This window comes from Myiozetetes cayanensis, unplaced genomic scaffold (genome assembly GCF_022539395.1).
Source record: "Myiozetetes cayanensis isolate MyiCay16 unplaced genomic scaffold, myiCay2020 scf12, whole genome shotgun sequence".
Classification (NCBI taxonomy): Eukaryota; Metazoa; Chordata; class Aves; order Passeriformes; family Tyrannidae; genus Myiozetetes; species Myiozetetes cayanensis.
The window spans coordinates 15378286-15399610 of record NW_026086826.1 but is presented as its reverse complement, the minus strand read 5'-3'; the positions used below and the strand labels follow the sequence as shown (position 1 = coordinate 15399610).

At 37.7% G+C, this 21325-nt stretch overlaps 1 long non-coding RNA gene across 23 annotated transcripts in view; it reads left to right on the top strand.

Moving 5' to 3' along the window:
* The window catches only part of LOC126635311 (uncharacterized), a 457052-nt gene that overhangs the window by 16348 nt on the left and 419379 nt on the right, over positions 1–21325 (top strand). For 21 of the 23 annotated variants that reach the window (XR_007627642.1, XR_007627648.1, XR_007627660.1 and 18 more), the window contains exon 2: positions 12428–12505. The exons of the other annotated variants lie outside the window; for them this stretch is intronic. This is a non-coding gene — a long non-coding RNA (uncharacterized LOC126635311). The remainder of the gene's footprint in view (positions 1–12427; positions 12506–21325) is intronic. 23 annotated transcript variants of the gene reach the window in all.

Sequence of the window (21325 nt, the reverse complement as noted above, 5' to 3'; positions counted from 1 at the left end):
ACAACTTCACAGTGAAGTTTGAGGCCCTTGCATTTACAGTAAGGGAGAAATTTAAAATCTCGAAATATCAGGGGTTTTATCCTGCAGCTCTCACCAGGAGGCTGCTGTCACGGCTGCTGGGCACAGGTTGATGTCTGAAGTGCAGACATGGAAAATGTTAGTTGAACGCCCCCTAGCTGAAATAATTTTCAGAACGTACCTAAGACAAAGATTTTCAGGGGATTCCAGTAAATAGCTGGGGGGAATCCCACGTTCAGAGTTCCTTGTTTGTTGTTTTCAGGTCAACCAAGCAGTTACTCTAAGGATGGATACATTTATGTTCATATACTGATCCTTTTTTTAAAAAAAGTATCTTGCATTAAGGAAGTAATCTTCATTCTTTGTTCATTTTAATTAGGTTGGTACAAATTTGAAAATATGAGGCTGTGCTTGGAAAACTCATCTGAAAACTAGTTTGCAAAGCCATAGAAGTGTTCATTTTCAGAGCCATATTAAGCAATCCTACAGATACAAGTGTCATTGAGCTCAGAGCTTTCTCTGGTGTCAGATACTGCACAGACACTTCTCAAAGCAACAGAACTCTGCCTTTTCTATTAGTACAACTGACTGATCTTTGAATAAGCCAGTAACATTGGTTTTATCTTCATCAAACTGAACATTTCAATGTAGGGAAAGAAAAGAAGGAAAACCTCTTTCTATGGAGTTAAGACTTTGTTCTATTTTATACACACAATGGCATTGATTCTACCCCTTCCTTGATCAGGTTGCTCAGCCTATATCTGTCTGCAGGAATTTCTCGGTGTCTGCAAACACTGTGTACATGCAGGAAAAATTTTGATGTATCCAGTTAATGAATGATTCCTATTGCCTGTATTCTTTCTCCATACGTCTCCTTTTAATATTATGTTAGAGAAAAATACATGGCAAGTTTAAAAGACCCAAAGCTGTACAAAGTTAAGCATCTCGGGTGATGTGCTTAACTGCTACTGCATTTTGGACAGGCTCTGCAGTGACAGTTTCTACAGCCATTGAAAAAGTGACACTTAGCTAGAAAGTGGGTGATAGGATTGTTAAAATGGCCATACAACCCTTCCTTTGCGATGCTGACATTACTGCTTACACGTTATAGAACAGGGTTAGCAAGGATGAAGTAGCATTATCACAGTAGATTAGCCTGGTAGTTGCAAAAATCAAGCTATTGAAGATTAGAGACTTCCTGTCCTGACATTATCAAATGAGTTTTTGTTGTCTTACTGTTTTCTGAGCATCTGAGAGTGCATGAAAGGGTGGACTGTCACCTCAAGCTGTCTATATATTATATCCTTATTTTTCCTCAAGCAGAATTCAGAGCTGAGCAGGCGTAATTGCCGATACACTACAGAAAATGCTGTCTTCAAGTTTACAACAAGCATAACGAAAGTATATTTAGTATGGCTTAACTGCTAAGCAACAACAGTTGTGAGGAAAAAAAACTGACAAAGGTTCAGCACTTCCATCCCCTCCAATTAGCATTGAGCAAAACCTGGTCTCCCTTGTATTTCAAAAAGCAAAAAGTAAGCTTTTAAGCAACTTGTAAAACATCATCATCTTGGCATTGTGCAAAATATATAAAACCAGCAAAAAGCACAATCCCTGTGTTTTCCTTTGTGGATCACTGCTATGTTCAGAGAACTCCTTGTAAAATGGAGCAATCCAGAAAACTCTGTCTGAGATCTCTTTTTCTCATGGCTGCAACTGCAGCCAGCAGGTTAGTCCAAAAGTTGATGGACTGTCTTTTAAGGCCCCTGATCTTTTCACACCTTCAGGGGAACCAAGACTAGGAGACACATGATAGAGTACCTGGAAGCATAGGGTAGTAGTTAATTTCCAACCACAACTACTTAATATTTTAATGGTTTAAAGGTTTACTTCCAGTAAGTACAGATTTTTTAAATGAAAATCAATGACAACAAAATGTAAAATTTGAAACTTAGTTCTTCATGAAATATGATCAAAATATGGTCTATTGATAAGACTATAATGATAAGGCATGGCAATCATCTGAAAAAATTCCCTTCACTTTCTTACAATTTTTTTTCTTTATTAATTATTCTTTATTTTAATTTGAAAAAGGACAAAATTGCATTTTTTTGTCCTCTGTCTCTTTCTTTCTTTCCTCCTTTCTGATTCTTTCACTGATTGGGAATCACACTGAAAATAGGCTGCTAAGTGTAAAGGAATTAGCACATTTATCAGATTGTCCACTTTTTGCTCCAGATTTCAAAGCAGTTATCTAAGGCACGCTGCATATGAAAATCACCAACAACTACAGTGGTATTTGCAGTTTTTGCATAAGTGAAGAAGTGATGGGTGCCTCTTTATATATATATACTTTAATTAGACTTTAACTTACGTGTCTTGTAAGCCTTAGATGTGCCAAATTACAATGATTATTATCAAACATTAAAGAGTTACCTACCTGCACTAAAATTAAACAAAGATGGTGCAAACTGTGGATTGCTCTATTAACATTTCTGAACCATTATTAACTAATTTCACTACCCCCTACTCCTTAGTTACTGAGGCCCAAATTTAATATAATTGCTGGTTTGTGTCAGAGTATCAAACTGTAACAAAGGAACAGGAGTTAGAGCTATATTAGTGTAGCATATTTGAATATTCTACCAAATTACTTCTGGGTTTAGCTAAGTAGGTAACTATAATCATAAAAGCTCAGTAAAAGAAGTTGATTCAATACTTATATGCTTAAAGTCATACCAGAGTCAGTGCATACACTGAGTCAGGATTTGGCTTATCCCTGCATTTGATCCAAAGATCTTTGTTTGGATCCTGATTCTTCAAAAAAATTTAGTTCTAGACCCTTCTGTAACAAAATACCAGTATGATGTCCTTCTGTTCCATCCCCTACAGAATGCTGCTATTACAAACAGATGGGTTATCTAATACTCATTAGGACCTCAACCATGAGATTTTGTTGCCGTTAGAGTGTAATCTATCAGGAGAGAGAACTGTTTGTTGCTTATCTCATGCTTTAGTAATTCATTCTCTATAGATCCTCATTAGAATGGAAAATTACAGCTGTAGGAATGTCTTAGTTTCAAGAAGCAGAAGCACCTTTTTCCTTTTCCCTGTTTCAAAATAAATGTTCCATGGTTGTAGGTGAAGGACATGGGCATTGGAAGCAAAGTATCAAATGGCTGGTAACTTAAGTCATTGGGGTTTTAACCACGGTGGAAGTTCCTTGCTCTGTAAAGCTGTGCTGGTTGCTACTTCAAAAAAAGTTCTCTAAGCCCTACACTGGCACTGGAGTAAGAACCAAGGCTGAGAATCAGTTACTGTTACTGTTGGAAGTAATGACGTGATTTTATGAAAGGTCACAGGAACTGGAGCATTTCTTTCCTTCTGCAAACTGTTTTGTGAAAGGGAAAGAGAAACAGAAAAATTAGGAAATCTTGAAAAAGCAAAAGTCAGAACTCATGGGGTTTCACATTATTTTTTTGCAGACAGCAAGAAAATTGGCAATGACTTTTTATCGCTGACATGTTATACATTATAGTATGAATCCACAACTATTAAAATTTAGTGCAAATCTAACTCAACTCTGCAAATGTGAAGAAAGTTTGCACGGTGGAAGAAATGTTAACACTAGTGCTCTTGCTAGAGTATGTCTGTCCTCTAATAGAACCAGTTGCTTAGTCTTCAGTGTGGGCTGAAGAAAAAAGGATGTGCAGGGAGAGTAGGTGTCTCACACCAGAGTTAATTAAGACAGAATTAAATGAGAGTTTTATGTCTGTAAGGTGGTTGCTTTTTGGTCATTTTCCTAAGTAATTTCCTAAAGTAATCAAACTAAACTAAATCAATCAATTTCTTAAAGTAATCAAACTTTAACACAGTGGTAACCACAGAATTGTACTTCCATGGTGCATCTCTTGGGCTCTCCCTCTCACTGTAGTGGCCTATATTTCTACTGGGAAATACAGATCGTGCAAAGAAGCTGCCATAGATTTGAAGCAAGTTCTCTTGCTTGATCAAGGAGTGTGAATGGCTGATAAGATGCCAGTGCAGGCCAAATGCAATGTGTATGTGCAGCATCACTAAAGTTGATCGAGGTGGTCCCATCTGCATAGTGCATGCAGGAGTTTGAGCTCCACTGCTCCTGGCTGTCAGTCTGCTCCTTGCACTGCAGTTACCGCCCCGAGACAAAGCTAGCAGAACGAGATATGTGAGTTTGCGTCTCTGCTTATCTACTTTCCAGCTTGATGGATTAATGCAAACTCAGCTTCATTGTTCGTGTCAATGAAGACTGTCAGGTTTGGAGTGACTGGAGAGAGGGGTGGACTTTCACCTTTTTGCTGTCCTTGCTTAAGGGGACAACCTTTCGCAGGGATAGGCAACTGTTAAGGACAGCAACACTCATTTGCACTAATAAACTTGTGGAGCCTTCTCAATCCAAGCTGTGAGTTTGAATTTTGTTTTTTCAGTATTAATGGACCTTCTACACATCTCAAAATTAACAAGAGCAAATAATATTTTTCCAATATTCTTAAGAAATATTTTTTTAGGAAACTCCTGGCTCTTAATGATTACTGGGATATCTGACCTTGTATTTATATCTAAAGCTATTAGAAATTTAACTGTCTCTAACTGCCACTTTAAGTGATGGTTGGGTCATCATATCTTCTATATTTAGCAAATCTAGGTTTGAGGAAGCTGCTTGAGATCTGACCTTGTGTAAATGCTTTTTAAATTATGTAGAATCATTTCATAAATCTCATTAGCATGTGATAAAATCACTTTAACTCACCTCATTTGACACGAGTCCACTAAAGTAACCCATGAAGTTTTGTCTGTTGTTACATGTTACTGTTGCTTCTATATGAATGCCTTAAACGGAAATTATATACCAGTGTTTATAGCAGTGTTTACCTTGGCCAACAGACTATCATGTGTCTCTTCTGAGTAAAAGTAAGCCATGCTCTGGAGGGGGAAAGAGAAAAAAATAATCTGTGCTATGCTTGTAGGAGACACCATTTAATCAGCTAAACCAGTTAATAACTCTTGCTGCCTTTTTTATTTGTCAAGGGCTCAATATTTTTTCAATATGAGGTCTGCTTCAGTGTGCTTTAAATGGCAGTTTATAATTAATGGTACTTGAGCATGTCTCTTATTTCAGAAATTCATACAACATTCTTGGTTACAATTTATACATGATTTTAAAGTATAATTAACGTTCGGCTTTACAAGATATATGCAAACAGATATGCAAATTTGGAAATAAATATGCAAACATATAAAATGTTGTTGAATTAAGTAGTCCTTAACATTTTTAATGAAATCAATATTTTATTCATATTTTGCACACAATTTTGAGTACTTAGTGATTTGGTAGTTCTCAGATTTTCGTGGACCATGGCTGCAGATTGATTCTCTTGTGGCTCGTCTTGTCTTCCAGTCTCTAGAACCTCATACTTTCCTTATGGAAAACAGGAGCTAATCCAAACCCCTGTAAATTATTGGGATTCTTTTAGTTATGTTATGTGGATGTTTGAGACAGTAAATTTAACTTGTTACTGAAACTGTTAAAAATAATCTTCATAAAAACTTTCATATTGAATCACATTAAAGGTCTTTCTAGCCCAGTATCCCACTCCTAGCAGTAGCAAAATAAACCCCAAAACCCCACACAGAGAAAAATATGAAAATATACATCAAATATATCACCTCAATGTTTTTCTAGCATACAGCCACTTGTGAGTCAAGAAATGCTTATGGTGGTTTCTATGCAGTTAGTTACGCTCCTTTCTCTATATATTCTCTCCCTGACTGTATTGGTGACACCAGTTTACCAGTGTCTTATGAGTGGCAGAGATCCCAAACCCAAGTACAATATTATAGATGTGGTCTATTGAGTGATGACTCTCCCTTCCCTCAGTCTGCTGATTATGCTGTTACTACAGTCCAGGAAGATGTGTGCTGTCTCCACCAGGCATGCTGTGAGCTCAGTGCTGCACACAAGGACATTGCCTCACCTGCTCCAGCCCCAGGGAGTGAACCCTGGCAATCCCTGCAGCCCCAGATCTACAGAATGGCATCCTCTCTCAGGAACTCAGATGAGTTAAGAGCTCTGACGTGCTAGGGGTGGCTGCTCCAGTCAGTGCTGCTGTCTGTGTGGAAATAAGTCCATTTCTTCCTACCATGAGACAATGATGGCTCTTTGAATATTCTGTCTTTACCTGTTCTCACCACTACCCCTAAACATGTGACTCAGTGGCCTGACGTTTTCCTTCTCTGGATGCAGGAGGCTATTTTCACTGCTACTTAGTGCTGGTAGCCTTCACATGTATAATTTTATCAGTAAATTTGCCACATGATTCCTGTCCCTGAATGCTTGCTCTTCTTCAGCTTTGGTTGGCCACAAAATTGATCCCTACCAAGGAACTGTTAACTCCAAAGGACATGTAGTTAAGATACTCAGACAATAAAGGTATAAAGATATGTGGAATTTTGTATTTAACAGATAGAAAATTTAAAGAAAGAAAATTCTCAGGGACCCTGAGAGGAAATCAGGATTCTGGATGTAGTTGCTGGTAGATGTTAGTACTGGGAGATTGATAGATGCTTTGCAATTGTACAGATACATATGTCATTGTAATGTAGCAATAGATTGAATTAGGAGGTCAAAAAATACTGGCACTTCAAACTACACCCTTTGTAGTGTGATAATGTAATGCGTGCTGAGGAGAGGCACAGGGAACAGCTGGAGGGTTTGGTGTTCAGGCCAAAGGCTGAAGTAGCAGGCAGTGTGTAGAGGCAGGTTTCCATTCTGTCTCTGTTGCCATCCAAAGCATACTTTAAGTTTGCACAGTTTTGAACTACTGAAAGAATTTCTGCAACTGCAGAAATTGCTGAAACTAGCAGTTTCTTCAGACACATAAAGTCCTCCATCTAGATTCTGGTATTAGACAGGATGGCTTGGACAATCATTGACTTAAACTTAGGAATTTGAATACCTGAGCATACAAATGTAGAATGGATGAGTGTGGCGTAGAAAATTGCATTCAAGTCACAATGCACTATGGAATGCAGGAAATGTACCCTATTCAACTTTCAATCTCAGAACCTGGGCCAACATTACACTTTATACTTCACGTACTATAGATCCTATAAGGTGACTATCAGTTGAAGAGTAGTTGGGGTTCCTATCCTTGGTTTGCAAGATTACTAATCAAGATCACACACCTCGGCTTGAAGTCATTTAGGATTATTACATCAACTTCTTACATATGTAAAGAGCCACACTACAGTCTATGCTGTTGATTATTTAAGACTTGTGCATTTTAATAAAGTTTGTAGGTTTGGTCACTTACATTTTTTTGATAAAACTGAAAATATGCTTCATGTAGTTTACCTTGTTACATAAATAATCAAAATCTTAATTATATTGCTAAAGAAACATCACTTAAAATAGACATACAAATGCTGTTTTGATCATTGTAAACTGCTATTTGTGGTGCAGTATTTTAGTTATGAGATGTGGAAAAATTTGTGTGCTCTTGCAGGTGTGTACTCAAAATGCTATTTCAGGGCAAGTAGTGCTATAGTAGTGCTTGAGAGATATTGATTGATTTATTACTACAGGCATAGTGAGTGAAAATCCATACAGCTGCTTCCCTGTACTCTGTGGTAGTTTCAGAGTTTTTAGAATATAATTGACTGAAAGAAGTAAGATCCGGAGGTACTGAGCAAACCAGTGTTCAAAGCTATGCAACACCCTCTGCCTTCATACCAAATAACCTTGGTCTTTAAAAGACTATACCTGCTCAGTTCCATGTGCTTTTTATTCTCCCAGCATATTTCAGTGCTGGGTTCTTGCAAGGTTGTGTTTCTGTAGGCTGCATTTAATTTCAGCTGATTGCCCAATCCTCTCTTCATTCTATTGTAGTTGGTTTTTGAATTGTCTCAAATTCTACAATGGATTTATGACAATCTGAAAATTATCAGTGGCCCCTTAATTGCACAGGGCTATGTGATTCACAAAGTTCTTACTGGACCGGTACTTCTTTTCCCCTTACTTCCAGCCAGGCAATCTTCTGTGCTTTTTAAACCAGTGCAGAGGCAGTAAAATGTCTATACATTGAAACTTTCTCCTGGCATTCCATCACTTGGAAAGCAATCTGAGGCTTTTCCATAGGCTGATGTATTGACAGTAACTTAAAAAAACCCCAAAATATAGAAACATGATTTTTGATTATGCTATAAATTGGGATTATTTCCTTCAGGCAGGCGGAAGGACATGCCAGATGGACTTTATATGTTGGCTGTTAGAAAGCTTTAGGAGCCAAAATTATAATTAGCTCACTCCTATTGAAATATGTTCTTCCTAGCTGCATTACTTTTTTGCCAGAGCCTGATACAATTCTTGAAAGATGCAGTTCCCCTCAGCACAGGAAACGTGCATCATTCTGTTGGCATTAACCAGCCACCTGTACAGTGGCTGTTGCAGTGCTTGCATGAGGAGGCAGTGCATCTGCTCCCCGGCACATTTTGGGTGTGTGCCTGTGCTGCAGGGACTGGTGCAGAGGGGATGCACTGCCTGGGACTGCTCAGTTCAGTAACTGCAGGGATCTACACTCCAGCCACATGGGGTATGAATTGCTCAGAATTACAGGAAATTCTTCCAACCGCCAAATTTGAAGAAAAGCAGGACTAGTTCATCAGCAAACCATCAGTGCAAGAAAGTGGCTTGTATTTCAGCAGTACATAGTTTTGTGTGTTGTAAAGAAGTGCTTAAGACGTCCCACTGAGATCCAGGTGCCACCTATACAAAATGACTCTGTAACGAAGTGGTGGGAGTGGAGGACTTGTAGGCACAGCTGAAAGAAAAGTTCCTTTATCAAGGAACTTTGACAGCAAACATGGACTACAGCACAGGATGCAAAAATCTGCCAGACATTAGGGGTGCTTACTGGGTCAACTGAGGCCTCACTAGGACAATTGAGCAGGCCAGTGAGAGTAAAGCTAGTCTGGGAATGTTTTCACTCACCCCCTTCTGTCACTCTTGGACTTTAGCATAGATGTATCCACTGTGAGACCTGGTCCATACCTTCTGTAGCTCACCAGAGTTGAGAATGTAAATGAGGGACACAGTAGCAGACAGTGTAGCAAATGAGATCTCATAACAAGTCAGACACAGCACTGCGAACAGAATCCAGATTCTCCCGTTTCACAGTTCAGTGACATCCGATGGTTCATTTTAATTTGAGCTGAAATTGTAACTAATTTTCCCCCCCACTGTTTGTACTGTTTATTTGCAAGATGGTTATTTAATCTTATTAGAGGTGGTAAAATGCTTTCACTGAAAGTTCTGTTTGGTTGATTGCTTTAACTTGCCTGTGTTCCTTCTCTCTGTGTTGTGGATGGTTACCACTTAAGGGGACAGTTTCTGATAATGAACCCATTCTTGAATTCCATGTTGTATATTCATTTGATTACTGTGATGATTACACGGTTGTATATTTTGAATATTTTTGTTTTGTTTTGTTTAAAAGACTCTTTTCCAACTTCCCATTTTACTACTTTCTTCCCAAATGAATATAAAACCTTCTTTAGGAACATTTTTTATTTTGGGTAAAAAACTCAGATACTATAACTTTTTCAGATAAAGTTCTAGCACTGGGGGCAAATGAAGAGGGAGTGTTCCGAGTACAAGATGTTACATCCCTGCGAGAGCCGCACACGGCTGGCAGCTGTGGATTAGCGGCTCTCACGGGATGTGCGGCAGGGGCTGCAGAGGGCCCTCCCGGCGCAGCAGCCGCGCACCCTGCGGCACAGAACAGCCTTTTAAAGGGGACTAAATCCTGTTCTTTTATTCGTTATTTCAATGTAAAACCCTATGCGTGTTCGTGAACTAACTCATGAAATGGACAGCCTCTCTTCAGTTTGGGTTCCCTGACTGGTTTTGAAGCTGATTATTTGAAACACATGGAGAATCTTATTCTTGCAGCTACAAATCAATTTGGGTATTTTGGTAGACAAAAAGAAGAAATTCAAAGCTAGAGTAGAAGAAAGAGCTAAAAATTAATGGACCACTTACTTTGAAGGCAAACTTTTAACCTTACTCTATGAGGCTGATAGCAAGCCAGCAAGCTTTTTCCTGGATATTGGACCTGATGCAAGTTTCTTTTCTTAAAATGCTTTTTGTTTTTCATTTGTTGAAAGATTAGGGGGAAAATTGTGCTTACAATGCTTGAATTGAAAACTTACTAATATTAGTAATATTCAAAGGAGCAGTTTAATGCAGATTTGAGTTCTTAAGTAACAGACATCCTGTATCTTAGTTTTGCTTAGATTTCTGAATTCATCCTAATCTCAGTTACCATCTCTAACTTTGCTTTGCTTCACATAAGAAGAGTGAATACTATAGAGTGTGCTACTACCAGATAATACTGAGTCACTGAACAGAACAAAATGTTTAGAACTAGAACTCTAGAAAGTAAGCATCAAGTTGTATTACTTGAAAATTACTGTAGTTTCCATGGTGAAAAATATAGAAGGATTGTAATACAGTTTGTAACTTCTATAAAATGTTTAATTTTCTGTGTTTTGAAGTCAATGAAATACAAATGAAGGGAATGTGGTAAGAAATATGAATGTGGTAAAAACCTGAAACTTTTGCTGCCTGAAAAAGGGAATACTCAGGCTTCCATGCTTCATGTTCTGGAAAGTACTAGTAGCTGAACTGTAAAATCTTACTTTTCCTGTAAGTTACACAGTGATGTAATTGCAAAGGTAGTATCTTTTCTCTCTCTTTAAAACTGGATTTGTATTATGAAAGCAATTGCTTTCCATACTTTTTATTGACTTATATCTTCATAACTTAGGTAACTTTTTTTTGGGAACTAGCTTTTCATTAAAATACACCATGCCACAGAAGTTCTCTTGGTTGTTCATATTTTGATAGGACTGCATATTGCCGAAGTAATTCTGATTATGCTTTTAAAAATCTCCAATAAGCAGAATGTGGTGGTAGCAAATACCTGTTTTGTGCTTTTCTGGATGGGTGAGGAAGGAGGAAATACAAATGTTTGAGAAAAGGGAGACAAGTTTGTATGTGCTTCAGACCTCATTCTAGCACCTTTGTTTAGTATAATAGTACTGATAAGCACTGTTTTGCGATGTCCTTATTGATTTGCTACAGAACAGCAAATGTAAACAAAGGTCAGTAATCCCACCAATTTAAGTGCAATGCTGGGCTTTGTTTGATTCCTACCTCTGGCTTTTATGTAGGTAAGCCAAGATGTACAAGGGAAATACATGTTTCACTAGGGCCATTTGATCTGAAGTGAGTTTGCTTTGAAATTATTTTTATTTTTTTGAATTTGTCTGCTTTACTGTCTTTTCCTGGAGAACCTATAGTCCCAAGGCTGCTTTGCCAGCTGAGGATATCTCTACTGTAGCAGTTAATAAATGTTTTTCAATGCATGGGCTTACTTCTTGACAGTAGACCTATCTTAATGACCTATTGTGGACTCAGGGGCTTCAGGAGCCTCAAAGTAAAAAGCATTGTCCCACTCTGGTATTTTAGCCAGGTCATCTGCAAACTCTGGCTGATGGTGACCATGTCATAGGAGCCAGTAGAATTCTGTTATACTTCCTTCAAATACAGGTTGTTAACCATTAGCAGTTATCTGAAATAGCATTATAGGTACATATACACTGAAAAAGCAGCTAGAAGTTTGTGTGGGAGGAAACCATGTAAGCGTGAAAACTGACAAAGGAATAGTAAAGCTACACACCCATACAGAAGTTCTCTGTATCATTTGATGGCTTTAGAACAGAGAAGGGGCTGTGTGGAATAACAAACTGTTGTTCCTCTGAACTTACCACTGAATAAAGAATCCTCAACACCAAAAAAATGAGACCCATGAATAAATGAATAAGCAATGAGCTGTCAGCTGAAAAGAAGTAATGAAAAACTAGAAAGAGAGAGAAAAGTGAAGAGCGTTAGGTGCCAAAAAACAAGGTGCCAAAAAAATTGGGATCTGTCAGATTGGTACGAGCAATGCTCCCTAGTTCCTCATTAGTTCCATATACAGTGCATGTTGCCAGACTCCTTTGATCCTACATTAATTTACAAAGTATTTCGATAAACACTTTATTCTTTCCCTAAGATGTGCCAGTGGATGCAGGTAAAGGGGGAAGCCATGTCTAGGAGCAGTCATGTAATTAAGGCACAAAATGCAACCAGGGATTCCAAAAGTTTACTGAAATACATTTCTTGTAGAATGCAATGATCAGACCAACAGTCATTATTCCTTCTAAGACTTCTATAGATCACTAAAGAACATAGTTTTCTAAATTCAGCAATTATTTATATGTGATACCGATATTATAGAAATAGTAAATGTACTTCATTGTTTTTGTGCAGTGCAAGTGACATTGAGGAAAACCTGTGCAATTATCCAGCTGCACTTACACTGTTAAGGGAGGTCGTTCTGGATCACAGGTAAGTCAGATAAATATTTTGGCTTTGCACATTTGGGTACAGAGCCTGTGGTCAGCAGTTGGTATTTGGCATGCAACTGCCTACTTTATCCATTTTTATGCACCAACTAATTTCCTTGATGTAGGGATTTGAGGATGGTGAAATAATTTCATAAATTATAAGCAAAAAAATAATCTGTTTCATCTACTTCATTCTGGATAGCCGTTGCATAAAAACTGTCAAAAACATATTGCTCCGGCTTCATCCCAGCTGCAGTCCATTGATTACAGTGGAGTTAAATCAAAGATGAATCTGTCTGCTCAATTTAAATCTAATGATTGGTTAAAAAGTCGGGGGGAGAGCCCTGTCTAAATCCAGGGCTGTTTTATCCTTGTGTCAGCATTTAATTCCATTTGCATATAAGCCTATTTCCCTTCTCTAAATTTAATTTGTTAGAGCTTGGCCCTCAGCAACAACAGCAACAACAAAGTAATTGCATGCACTATTGGGCAATGGTGCCAATACAGCATGTGCTATAAAGATGTCTCACACAAATTTATAAAATGTAGTCATTAGTGACATTCTGCCTGGTAACAGCAATATCTGGATATTTGAAAAAAAAACCCCAACCTTGAGCTACCTCATGGACATGCAACATCTAATAATACACATACAAAGAAGCTTTTTTTATTATCAATTATTAATTGTGTCCTTTTCACCAAAGGAAATGAGATATCCATGTCTTATATAACCAATGGGAACATCCCAGAGTGTCCCTGAGACAAGATGAAACTGGCTGAGGCTCAGTTCTTAGGCTGTGCTAGATGTCATCTGTGAATTTTCACAAGTTACTTTTGCAGGGTGACTTAACAGGCTTGTTTTAAACTGGGGGGAAGTGGTTAGCATTGTCACATGGTGACACCTGCTTTGTTTAGCTGCTACACTCCACTGTGGTACTATTCACTATGTTCTCATATCACCTACCCTAAAATTCTCAGCCCAGTCTTCATTCAGACCTTTCACCTGTACATTTTGCAGTAAAAAGACTTTTATTGTTAAACTTGACCTGATCAACAGTCATTCCAATTCAGTTGTTCTTCCAAAGGTAGTGCTACCTGCTTCAAGTTTATAAGATCCTTTATTCTCATTTTCCCTATCCTGAATTGATTGCACACAAGGTGAAAACATTTGTTAGGATTTAATTTGAGTTTTTCTTTGTGCTTCAAAAACTAGATTTTTCACCATACATTCTGATGCATTAAAACTAATCATGGTCATAAATTCTTACATTTTGTCAATTTTGCACAACTTCACGATCTGTTAAGAGAGGTCACTTCAGATTCACCATTTGTGGAAAGAGGGCACTGATGCCAAGGGGTAAGTACAGTGTCCTGGGGCACTGTGCAATATTGCACAGATAACAGAGCCTGGAAGATAAGCCAGATTTTCTGAATCAGAGCTGCATGGTGTGGGCCTAAGGCCATGCTATACATATAATATAATACAAGCTCACAGAGAGTGGAAAATAAACATCTTTCCATTTTCTGTTCTCTGTGTTTAGATAAATCACATTATTTCCTAACGTATCAGATCTTTTTTGATACCCATTGTTCCTCGTAGGGACAGGAAAGCCCACTGTTACCCTTGTTACTTGCTCCCATTACCTCTTGATGCACTTGCATCCTATCCTCAGGAGGATTAGAGGGCACTCAGGACCTTTCAGGAGGCACTTACCACTTTACAGGATTAGGATAAGCCTGCCTTTGATGTTTTTGTGATCACACCCATCTGTCGTAACTGAACATGGTGAATTAGGCTTTATTTTTATTTAATGTTTTAATTATGTTTTAAAGGTCATATATAAAAATATTTTTTCTAACCTTGTCTGCTTTTCTTTAAAAAATCAGTGGGGATATGTTGTTTTTTTAATACATATGCTGATACTAAAAACTAAAAAAACCTCACAGTTAGAATCAACAAATAAACATGAGGTTTCACCTGATTTTAAGGTTTAACAATTGTACTCCATGTCATACTCCTTCCTCTTCTTCCATCCATATATTCATTACAAATGTCAGATAAGGCTAATCCTTCATGTGACATTACTACAGATGGTTACACAGGAGACTTAAACCAGATGCTGATAGTCTGGATAATCTGGATGAAAGCTGGTAACCTAAACCAAATCCATTTTGTGTATTACTCATGCTAACAGTTAAGATATGTATAAAATTTTTATTACCCTTTAATACTTTACATTACTTTTGCTTTCCTCTTTCTATACTTTGAAGGTTTTTATTTTGGAGGGGGTTTTTCTGCATCTCCCACTGTCCTTCTACCTCAGCTAAATCATGCATGTACGTAATAAACAAGATTTGGTGAGTGGAGAGACACTTTCTAGATGAGAATGAATACTAAGTTTAGCTTTTAAAATTCCCATTGGGTTGAAAATTGGCGCTTTTCAACTGCCACTTCTGAAAAGGAACTTTTATTTACTTTTATATGGAGAGGTTTAATGAAAGTATTAGCAGAAAAAAGTAACTTCATTCTGCACTTTTGAAGAGTTTTTGAAGTTCAGTGGTTAAGGTGGGAACTGGTAGTGGTGTCTGCTGGTGAGTGGCCTAGACCTCTGACCAGACTTGAGTGGAACCCATTTTTCTGTCTACTCAAGAATAAAAATATCCTCTCTTAAATGTGGTTTACTTGGAATATTATGTATACTTTTAAACTTTCATTTAGTAATGGTGTTTATATTCTGAACTGTGGGATTCAGGAAGACTAGTTAGTGTAAGAAGAACTCTGTTACTCTGTGTATGTGTGCATGTGCACGTGTGTGTGTTGAGCAGTTATTTACTTGAGAAATTCTGTGACATTAACATGCTTAACCCCACTAGTGTAGACAACACTCAGAATATGTCATAGTGTGCCATACATCATTCCATATTCTTGTGAAACAGAAGCATTCTGAGATATAATAGATTTCACTGAAAAATACACTGGCTGTTTAAATCTGAGAATGGGAAACAGAAAGTTTAAACTAATCAAAGTAGTGAAGTGTGACTCTCACAGAGGCAAAAATACCACAAAGGTTGGAGGCTGGGATTTCAGCTTGAAGTGTCTTTATCGAAGATACCGTTCTGACACCATTCCCCTTCACTTCCTTCTTCACCTCCCAGGGCTTTTGTGCTTGTGTTTGAGATGAAGTAGAAATGTGAATTTTTATTTTATTCCTGGTTGAAAGACTCCAGCAGAGGAAAAGGGAGAGAGGAAAGAAATGTGCAGTGTTGCATATAGCGATCCTTCCTTGCCTCTGACTGTCACTGAATGCTGCCTATGGCCAGAGGAATTGGAGAGGAAAATAGTAGGTTATTGTTTGCTGCTTAATATAATGCCATTTTGGGCTCTTTCGGCTGTATTTTTTTTTTTTTAATTTTATTGATAGCTTGTGCCTCCAAGTTGGTCACTAGTCTGGAAGTATAGGAAAATAAGTTTACCAAGAACCTGAGCTATGCAACTACTGTATGTCTTTTCATCTATCGCCTATCACACTTGAGATGTAGATTAGGGTAAGCAACTTGAGCAGGTTCCCGTACAGTAAATGAGCTATGGTCTAATCTGATCTCCCTGTAATCCAGTGAGCTCTGAGGGCAGTGATCTGGAGTATGCTTTATGGAGCATGGTTTCTGTGATTCTCTTCTTAACTTGTTTTGCCCCTAGTGGGTACTAAAGGAACAGGTAAAGAAGTCAAGGTCCCTGGTCAGCCTAAGCATGTGGAGTACTGAAGTTTGAATACTGGGGTTTTGCACAGCCTCCTGTTGCCAGTCAAAGCTTTCAGGTGCACAATCCTCACAGTCTTCAGCAGGCTATCCAGTAGTAGTTAGTAATATCTGTCTCTCTCAGAGTCTAGAAGTGGATAGATCACACCATTGGCCTGAGTTAACACAGTTCTACTGAAATCAGCAGAATCCAGATGCCTTAAACCAGTAGAAAACCTTGATCCTTTGCTTCCTGTATAGAATGGTACAGCAGTAGCATATACTGCTCACTGTGGGTCAAATGATTCTCAGCAAATTGCTGAAAAAGTTTAGAAGAGTAGTCAGTCATTACATCTTAGAGCATACTGCAAGGATATCTGCTGCAAACCTTCTGCAGGGAGATCAATAAAGACATATTGTGCAGGTATTTTCTGTTGTTAATATACTGTGATCAAATACCATCATAATTGTTGTTCATTTTGGGATCATAAACCTTTATAGTGAAAGAGAGGGTAAAATACTTTGGTCTGGAAGGTTAGCTGAAGGAAGACAAATTATTGCAACAGATGTGGAAAGGTGAGAGAGGTGAGTAATTACATGATGTGAGCAAGGAATGAAACTTTTACAATTATGTGTTTTGTGGCAAATGAGGTTTTGGTAGGTTGATACACATTACACTAAATGTTATGATTAATAGTGATAATGTTATCTGAATGTTTGTAGTGATCAAAGAGTGGAAGCAATAACTGGATCTAATTGATAAGAACATTTGACTAACCCTTGACAACTACTTTTTGAAATGTAAATTTTTAGACTGTGACTTTAAACAGTAGCAGCTCCTTGATGATTTATTTTAGGGGCTTACAAAAATATGAAAATAGAGTAACATTCTATTACTGACCATATAGGCGTGGTTGAAGGACCTGTGCATGGGGCTACCATCTGTTCCATGTTAGAGAAATGCCCAGTTAGAGAAAATGCCCAGTTCAGCAGAAACATTTCTTTGCATGTTGTAGGCCTGGAAATGCCATTTCAGCCCCATGAAATCTGATACATCAAGACTGAAACGTCACTTCCAGAAATTCTGTGTAGTGGAGCATGTATGTATGGAAATGATGTCCTGGTATACAGAGAGTCCTGGGTTATGAGTATTTTATGAGCCACATATCTCTAATTTGTCTTTTGCTTTTGAAACATAACACATGTTCTGGCTGCACTGATACGGGTTCTTGCTTATTATAGTTAATGGATTATTCATCCTCTTTGTCCTTGACATAATCCTAAGTATGTGCATAAAACTCAGATCATGTTGCCCATAAAAACCAATCAGCCCAGAGTTCTTCTGCAAGGTGTTGAACAGTCACCCAGAGCAGATGGTAAAGATAATGTTTAATAAAGAGTTAGAGGATTAGTTGGAACAGAAATAAGCTAAGAGAAAGGGATAATTTCATTTCATATGAAACTCCATGACATTTCATGCACCCAAGGACTGATTAAAATTATGCCAAAAGCTGCTTTTTTTGGCCAGTTTGTCCTAATATTGACCCTGCTTATGTTGTCAGCTGCTGTATCTGCATGTGCTATTCTACCACTTTGTGAATAAGTCACAAGAAAGCTCTTCTGATTCTCCTGTGACTGGCAAAAGTAATTCTTAATTAAATAGGAACAGAAGAGATGATAGGTTCTGCTAAATGTGATGAATATATTTAAGCAATTGATACCTCAGCTGAGGTTTAGAAGAAAAGTTTTATAGGTCATTTTAAACATAAATAAATTTTAAACGGTAGTTTTCCTGCTATGTGGAGTTAAGCTTTGGTTTACCTTGAATATTTAGGTGCTGAATGGAAAACAGACCAGGGGATAGCTCATAAATAATTTTTACTTTTGTTTTAGGAAAATTTATTTTTACCATCAAAAAAGTAGAGGACTAACAAAACCTACAGATTTTAAATATTGCATAACATTTGTAATGAAGGCCCAGTTGTCCTGTAATAAGGCTTAATCAAGGAAATTGAATAAAACAAATCAGAAGCAAGTATTTTACAGTATAGTATTTCTGGGCCCATAGTTGTCTGCTATAAATTTAAGATTTATTAATCAGAAGCTCTGACAAAGCATATCAGGTATGGATGCTGCAGAAGCAATGTAAGTGGAATCTTGTAAATGCAGTGTCCTTTGTTCTGAACACAAAATTTAAACTATTTGAAGCTGTTCTCATAAATACATGTTTTTTTGAGAAGACATTTTAGTGTAGTTGGTGGGACACAGAATACAAATACGTCTTTTAATAGTTATGGCATAAGAGTAGAACAAGATCAAAATCCAAACTGTTAACTTCCTTTGCTGAGACTCAGTGGTCACTGAAGCATAAAACCAGATGTGAGCATCTCTGGACTCATTCCAGCTGAAGCTCAGAGCTGTAATCAGTCTTTAATGGTAGAGCACTGTTAGCTGTTTCTGTAATGCAGGAAGACAAAAGTATTCTAGAATCAACAAATGGCTTTTGCACTGAAGTGGGCCAAAGCTAAACCTTTGAAAACCTCTTGAAGTTTGATGGCTTGGGTAATATCACTACCTAGTAGTTCCAGAATTCAGCTGAAGTCTTCTCAAAACCTGCTCTGCATTTTCTAGCCATGTCCTGTGCTTAAGGCAGTATTTGACTCCCTAAAATAAAGGCTCTAAAGCCTTTTTTATTGCTGCAGGTTTTCCTGCCTTGTCTTGTGCTCCTGTTGTTTCTCCAATTTGTTATTTTTGAAAATATTTCATAGGGCATTTCAAAGAGCAGAGTCTATTTAAAATAGTCTGGAATAACATAAAAATAGCAATACTGTTAAGAACGAGCTGGGAATTAATGAAACCTTAATTTCACTAACAATAGTTGTACTTATTTTACTGCAACAAGCAGGTTTAGCTAACTCTTATGTTTGAAAACTACTAATTGTTGTGAAATAGATTACTATTAAACTGTCTGGCAAAATTATTTCCAAATTTCCTTTGGTCTGCTAAATATTTGTCCATACTTCATGTTTTGAAATCACAGTGGCAAGAACAAAGCTCAAGACGCCTGTCTGCTGATACACAGTATCAGAATCAGATAGTGCAGCTCAGCAAGAAGAGAGGGTCATATTGCACAGCTGAGATGAGACATAGATAAGTCTAAAGCAAGTTATGGCTTTATCTCAGCTTAACCTTGAACCAGCTACCCTTTCCCAAGCCCCCCACCCCCACCCTGCCCCCCGCAGTGTTCCTAGAGTACTACAGTTGTGCTAGAATTAACAACGTTGGAGATGGGAGAAAAGCAGCTTTAGAAGGGTTACTTTTCATTCAGAACATGTTTCTTAAAATGTACAGGTAGAAATACATTGATTGACTAGCTGAATTTTGAAAAAGAATGAGATTCAGGTAAAAAAGGATCTTTTCTGTTTAGGACATTATGTTAATTGAATAATGATAGCAATGAAATATATTATGAAGCAAAGTGGTTTGTTTTTTTTACTTTTTCATGTTTTTAATTTAAGAAATACTCCCACTGCAATGAACCCCAGAATTTAGGATCATGGAGGAATGGTAGGCGTTCTTATTCTTTCCCAGATTGTGAACGATTAACATACAAGTAATTTCTGCCGGCACTCAGAATGTTTTTCACCTTGTAAGTCCCTTGAGTTACTCACTCTACAGCCTGCCAATTAGTGTGTTCACATCATCCTCAGATAATGCTTTTTTTTTTCCTGTCTGTGTTTTTTTGGTCTTGCCAGGGAAATGTCAGAAAACAAGCTTTGTTTTGATTTCTTCCCCTTAGTTTTTCTCAACTAGTACCTTTTCAAAAGTTTTCAGAAATCAAATGTGCACTGCTGCTTTTTTATTCCTATTTTATCTGCAGTGGTTTCCTAACTTTCATCCTGCAGCTCTAATATTTCCTTTAATGGGGTCTCTGTGCTGCTTTTCTCAGAAGGTGAAACCTTTCTTCATTTTTGCATCTGAATGATGCAGTTGTACTTCATTAAGATATTGCTAATTTTTGGTAGCTTTGGAATAAGTGAGATACTACCGCTAAACATCCCACATTTTGGGTGCATTTCTTGTGTGCCCAGTTATTGCTCTTGACTTGGATTAATAATAAAATCTTTTTTCTCTAAGGCTCTTCTATTCAAATACATAATTTCTTCTTTCATTTTTAGATTCTTGTCCAAAAGAAGGCTAAAGTTATGCTTGAATATCATGACACACTAATTTTTTAACAGAAACCCCACAAACTATTGATTGGCACTCTCTGGAGCACACCCTTGTGACGATAATAACTGTGATGATATGTGCTTTTCTGTAGCAATAGTTTTATTGGCAAATGTAATGTTTTGCTTCCTAGTTACATCAGTGGGTTTTAATAAACAGATATCATGCAGCTACAGCAAACTATCTAATGATATTTCACAAACTGCTTTTCCCAACAGGAAAGAAAGCCAGTAGCAGGAATACTTGTCACTGCAGTTCATTACAAATATTCTTAATTTTTGTCTCATTTTAGGCTAGGGGATCTTCAAAATAATACAGTATGCACACATGTCCAAAACTCAGAGTACAGTTAAATTTTCTCTTCCTCTCTAACTTCTGAGGTCTGATGTAAGTTCATACCCGAGACAGATCTCAGTCTTTAGCTGCAGTTCTATATCCAAAAGAATAACCACAATGACTTAGTTCCTGCTGCTAGATTATTACTGCACCTGTGACTTCTTAAATCAGCCACAGCTGGCCTAGCTGGGACTTACTAACTGCCAGTGGGGAGCAGCAGTTCCCCTCTGCTTCAGGAACACTACAGCTCCTCCATCACGTGCTGTTGAACTGAAAACCAGCACTCAGGCAAGAGAAGGGCAGTGGCAATCTCTGGTTCTCTTTCCTGTCATGGGAAATAACCCTTTGTCAGTTTTAGCTGAGTCAAAGTCATGTTCTAACACCTGCTTTTCAGATAACTGCTTGCATTTCTGCATGCTGGAAAAATACAATAGACAAACTCCCTTCTTAATTTGGAAAATCTCCCCGTCCCCTGGAAGTAAATGATTGTTTCTACTGCCTCTGGCTCCTACTTTCTCCA